Genomic DNA, 6,418 nt, shown 5'->3' with positions numbered 1-6,418 from the left:
GCTCCAGTATTTCCAGACTTTTCTGTTTGTTTCACATTTCCAGGTTTTGCAGAATCTTGCTCTCTACTTGGACATGTTTGTTTGCACTTGTATATAAAGCAAGCTTTGCACAGTCGTAAGCACGTTCACTGGAGCAGGCAGACTGGTTCCTGCACATGTTTGAAAATCTCTATTGGGTTGATTCAGTATGAGTCTTTCACAGATGCACAAGCACACCCCTCAGCCCTTCGCACTATAATGTTAATCAGATCTTATCTACTCATGTCTAATTGACACTTCGCAATGCACAAGGTAGGATTTCGGCTGGAACTCTGCCTTGCCTGACATGGAATCGGCATGGGCAAGGGGCCAGCAAGGGGAATCTCCATTAACCTCGGGTAGGAATTTCCGGTCTTGCCTGAGCGAGGCCGGAAAATCCCGACTATCGACTCCAAGAAGCAGTGGGACCTGAACTCTTTGAGAAGTTTTGCATCATCATAGAAATGAGACAGCATAGAAGGGGGCCATTCAGCCTATCTTGACCATGCTGACCTGAAGAAACCCAGGTGCCCTTTCTAACCCCATCTTCCTGCACATGGTCCACACCCTGCAGGTTACGGCACTTAAGGTGCAGGTTCAGGTACTTAAGTGAGTTTAGAGTCTCTGCCTCTACCTCCAACTCAGGCAGCCAATTCCAGACACCCACCACACTCTGCGTAAAAAGGTTTTTCCTCATGTCCCTTAAGATTATACCCTTAGGGATCATTTCTATAGTGTTTTCCTAGAGAAATGTGTTTCTAAGGTATTTGGCCTCAAACCACAAGGACAATTTATAGTATTCTCTTCTGAGCAGGAAGCAGGTATTGTGTTGCTTTTAGCAACTGATCTATGCTGTTGATGGGTATTCCTTCTCTCTCTTTTGGAGATGGAGGATACGTTCTAATTCTTCTGCCACTTTGCTTGAATCTGAGATCCCTGTTTTGCGAAGGGAAACAAGTCTACTCTCTCGCTACCCCTCACAACTTTGTACAACTCAATCGCATCATCACCTCGGCCTTCTTTGTTCCAAAGAAAACAGCTTGGAGCACTCCAATCTCTCCTCGTAGCCACAATTCTCTACTTGCTGTTGGTATCTCAACTTTCCTCTAATCTTAACCACTTTTCTCCTTTCTATCCGAATTGTTCCCACCAGGCCTGTGCTTCATTTCACCAGCAGCCAATTAAGCCTGTGGTGAGTTTAGGATCTGCTTGTAAATTTGTTTTGTCGAAACAGCTTGTCCTCAAACCTACAGTCTCTACACTCCCGTGCTGAATGGTGAACAGTCACACTGCAGCAGATGTAGCGGCAGTGTGATTTTTCACCAACTGCAACCAGCACAATGGTGCTTTATATAACAGGCTGAAACATAACAAGCCCAGCGAGAGACAACACGTTGAACTGTTCCACTTTCACCACTCCTAGCTGATGCACAGTATCCAGTTGCTGCAACAGCAGCTCCATACAAATACCCGCAGTCGGACTGATCGTTCAGTCACGTGAGATGTGTCTCTGAAGCAAGGCCATTCGGCCCATCGAGTCTGCACTGACCATAATCCCACCCAAGCCCTATCCCTATAACTATGTATTTATCCTGCTGATCCTCTTGACACTAATTTTAGCATGGTCAATCCACCCAACCCACACATAGAATCATACAATCCCTACAGTGCAGGAGGAGGACATTCAGTCCATCGAGTCTGCACCAACCACAATCCCACCCAAGTCCTAACCCTGTAACCCTAGATATTTACCCTGCTGATCCCCTGATACTAATTTAACTTGACCAATCCACCTACCCTGCACATTGAATCTCTACAGTCAGGAGGCCTTTCGGTCCATCAAGTCTACACTAACCACAATCCCACCCAGGCCCTAATTCCTGTAATCCCACATATTTACCCTGCTAAACCCCCCAACACTAGGGTCAATTTAGCACGACCAATCCATGTAACCTGCACATCTTTGGACTGTGGGAGGAAACCGGAGCACCCAGAAGAAACCCACGCAGACACACGGAGAACGTGAAAACTGCACACAGACAGTGACCCGAGGCCTGGGTCCCTGGCGCTGAGACAGCAGGGCTAACCACTGTGCCACTGTTCCACCCTAACTTCTTAAATGCTGGGGAGGTGGGAGCAGTGTGCAGGTTGGGGCGTGGTTGTCCTCACTGGAAAACAGATCAAGAGACACTATTCTAAAGGGGCTGGACAGTCTAGCTGATCAGCTATTTCACTTTGTCAAGAGCAGTGGAAGAAGAGGACATAGCCTGTGCTTGAAAGGAGCTTAATTCAAAACCAATCTGTAGAAGTGATACTTCAAAATATTCAAAGATTATTCAGTAAAAGACAATAAAAAGTACCTTTTATGAAAAGTGACTTCAAACAAATCTCAAACTTCCAGGCAGCAGTGTGGATTCAGAATTTAGTAATGTAGATTGTTTGGTACAGTAGGCTGAACAGGTTTGATCGGGAGAGGGTGGAAACTATAAACACTGACAGGTTTGAATGCAAATTAGATTTTGAAAAATCACTTTTTGGCATGCAAATGAACAACGTGAGACATGAATTGTGGTTTGTGTAGCACGTCTGCAAGGAAAATAGTGACTTTGGAACCATGGACCCTAACACTTTCCGCCACTAGGGTTTCCCTCAGGTCAGCTGGTTGTAGATGATTCGCTAGAGATTGACCAAGAGCGGTCAACAACTCCATTCTTATTGCATCGTGTGATTACAGTTGAATATCCTTTATCTGCATATCGGAAAACCAAATGCTTCGAAAAACTGAATATTATTTTGTATGTAAGGGAAGTGATGTGATATAAGGTTTGATTTCCCAGGCCCCTGTGCTGTTCAAATAGCACAGCAGGCCAGGAGTTAGCGGTGGGAAGGCGGAAACGGGAATTGCATCCAGCCAGTCGTGACTTTCCTGGGCTATTTTTTATGGTGTAATCAACCTTACTCTAGGAAATAGCATGAGGCTGATTGCAATATTCAAATCAGTGTTAGCATTGGGACGGTATTGCTAAATCTTCCGATCACACCAGAGGAGATTCCGACCCACAGCGATTAAAGTTGGTCTCCAACGAGAACCAGGTGTGACGAGATTGCTGGTGGGGGCAAAGGCCATTGATGCCCCCCAGGAGGTCAGGGGCAATGGTGTGCCCCTTTGTGCCAGCCTAGCACTGCCAGCCTGGCTCTGCCCACTGGGCACACTGACACTGCACAATGGACAGACTATCATTGCCCACTGGGCACCAGGCAGTGCCATGGGGTAGGGCCTTCTCGGCACCAGGCCTCCTGGAGGGTGGGGCCAGAAATGGATAGGCCGATTGCGCAGCGCTCCCCCATCCACCTCCAATGTGTGGGGAGGGGGGAGGGGGCTGGTTATCAGGGGAGGGTGTCAGGGCCAGTGATCGGGGGTGGTGGGGGGTGCTGGTAGGCAGGGCCATCAACTGGGGGAAGTGTCGGGGCCGGCAACTGGGATGTTCTGACTGGAGTGGCCGGCACCCGAGATTGAGGCAGGCAGGGATGTCGTAGGCAGCAAATGGGGGGGGAGGGGCTCAGGGATGGCAACTGTTGGGGGAGGGGGCGTTGGCGCCAGTGATTTGGGGGGCAGGGATGGTGATGGGCGGTGAGTTAGGGTAGCCATCAGGAGGCCGCGATGGGGGCACTAGTGCACATACGCAGTGGCCCACTCAGTGCACTGATGCCAGTGTCCAGGGGTGACTAGGCCATCTCCTCACCCCGCCACTGCCAGTGTGAATACCCCAGCACAATGCTAGAAATTCAACCAAATCATTTCACCAAAAAAACAGACAGGAAAATCTTCCATTTTCCCATCCATTGGGCACTTAGTTTGTTTATTGGGAAAATCACTCCCATTATGTTGTGGGTATAAGTATTAACAGGTAAGTGTGTGAGAGTTAGCAAATGGATAATCAATCTAACATTTGTGGATCAAGACTAGCTTAGGTTATTATAATGTAAGTATGTCTAGGGCTACAGCGCCAGGCACCCAGGTTCAATTCCTAGCTTAGGTCACTGTCTGTGCAGAGTCTGCACATTCTCCCCGTGTCTGCGTGGGTTTCCCCCAGGTCTCCTGTTCCCTCCTCCAGTTTGAAAGTCATGCTGGTCAGGTGCATTGGCCATGGTAAATTCTCCCTCAGCGTACCTGAACAGGTGCCAGAGTGAGCGACTGGGGGATTTTCACAGTAATTTCATTGCAGTGTTAATGTAAGCTTACTTGTGATTAGTAAATTAACTTTTATACAGTAGCTATGTCACATTGGAAAACCGAAAATACCTGAATAGCGAAACGCAATCATCCCCCGGGGGTTTGGGATCAAGGATATTCGAGCTGAACTAGGATAATAAGAAACAAATTCCAAAATTTGTATATGGTACAGAACTTGGAAGGGTTATGAATTGTGAGGAGGATAATGCTGGAATTTAAGAATACAGCTGCAGGCTGGTGGCATGGGCAGAGATGAGACAAATGCAATTTAATGCAGGGATGTGCATTTAGGTTGGAAAGGTGAAGGAGAGGCAATACAAAATAAAAGGCAGTTTTTCAGGGGTAAAGAGATGTGCAGTATGGGTCCAATCTTACTGCTCACTGCACTGGTAGATCAGCGTGGTGAGCGAGGAAGGTGGCATGCAAGGGGAAAAAGTCCAATTTACAATTGCTATCCTCCTGGCCCCGTTTTGCTAGCGAGAACATAAATTTGAAAGGACTGACTTGGTTCAGCATGGCTGCTTCTGAACGTCTCCATACTGGCAAGAATCCCTACTGCTCTGCAGTAGCAGAGTCCAGGCACTGTGACCATGCCAGGGGTGGGGTGGGAGATGGAGGCCATTGAAGTCCCTGAGTGGTCGAGGGGTATGTCAGGTAGTGTCCACCTGGCACTCTGGTAGTGGACTGGATCCTGATTTGGGGTGGGGCTATGATGGGGGTATACACAATGGCGGGCAGTTTATGCAAGGGGGATTTCTGCAGCTGGGGTGGCCAGCATAGGGGAGATCTGTATGGGGATGTTTGGCTGTATAAGGCGGTGGCCATGCAGGGGTGGGCCACAGAGGATGGTGGGGTGTCAGGTCGGGGGTCCGCCAGGGAAATGATCAGGAGGGTCCTGATGCCCCTGGTGATCCATGTTGATGTGAAGGGGGAGGTGGAGTGACAATGCTTCTGATGATGTGTGGGGAGGTTGTTGTCCAATGTCCATGGGGAGAGGGCTGGCAGGAAGTCTTCCATTTCAGTAGGAGATCGGGGCACTCTGCATAATGGTGCCTGAGCAATCTGCAGCTGGCTTCACCAGCCTACATCGGCTCCGCACTCTACCCTCCCCTCACCCACCCACAAGTGTAAAGCTCCCAACCAACAGAGTGCCAAAAGATTACAGTGCTAAACTTGACCAAAACATCAGTGTAGAACATTCCCATTTTCACACTTTCATGATAATTTTTTGGGGGGAAATTCTGCTCCTCGTGTGTAAATTGTCAAAGATGGCAGGATAGGTTGATAAAGTGATTAATCTACGTGTTTACCTTTCGGAGTCTCATCAGCCTATTCCATTTTCCAGCGTGTGATGGAATATTTATTACAAGGCATCCCTAATATAGGGGTTTATCGAGGAGACATTACAATAACAGAAACCTCAGCTGAGCAACTCAGATCAAACTTGGAGGTTTTTGAGGAGGTTTAAAGAAGTGAGTGAATGGTTGAAATGGGAGAAGTGTATTTTCCAGGTAGATGAAGTTACATTGTTGGGTTTCAGGGTCAATGCTTATGGCTTTCATCCTTTGAAAGATAAAGTTAAAGCTATTAAGGAGGTTCCACAGCCCCAACCTGTCAGAGTTAAAGTCATTCCTGGGAATGGTGAATTATTATGGTAGATTATACAAAATGTGCTGACTACCTTAGCCCACTTTGCCCGCTATTAAAGAAATGTCAACGCTGGGGGTAGGCAGAAAAACAAGAAGGAACGTTTATAAAAATTAAGCCAGTTCTGCAGTCGATGGCATTATTGGAGCATCTGATTCAACCAAGCCATTGGTACTTACCGGAGATGCGTTACCGTATGGAGTGGGAGTGCTGTCGTCTCACAGGATGCCTGAAGGAATAGGAAGGCCAATTGCCTTTGTGTCAAGAACATTATCAGTTGCAGAAAGTATTCCCAGATAGATAAAGAAAGTTTGGTGGGTAAGGACCCCAAAACAGCGCACAATACTCCAGATGTGGCCCCGCCAGCGCCCCATACAAAATATCCCTATCCACATACTCAAATCCTCTCGCCTTGGATGATTGTGCAGACTCTGCCCATTGTCCCTGTGTCTGCGTGGGTTTCCTCTGGATGCTCCGGTTTCCTCCCAGTCTAAAGATGTGCCGGATAGGTTAGGACAG

The 6,418-nt window shown here is 47.9% G+C and overlaps 1 pseudogene; it reads left to right on the top strand.

The window, feature by feature from the left end:
- The first annotated feature begins 722 nt into the window (after window positions 1-722).
- Window positions 723-922, top strand: LOC145358460 (small nucleolar RNA U3; annotated as a pseudogene).
- Window positions 923-6,418: the final 5,496 nt, after the last annotated feature.

The sequence above is a fragment of the Carcharhinus amblyrhynchos genome, chromosome 25 (genome assembly GCF_965287045.1).
Source record: "Carcharhinus amblyrhynchos chromosome 25, sCarAmb.v2.hapA, whole genome shotgun sequence".
NCBI classification, from domain to species: Eukaryota; Metazoa; Chordata; class Chondrichthyes; order Carcharhiniformes; family Carcharhinidae; genus Carcharhinus; species Carcharhinus amblyrhynchos.
This window is presented reverse-complemented; position numbering and strand designations above follow the sequence as displayed.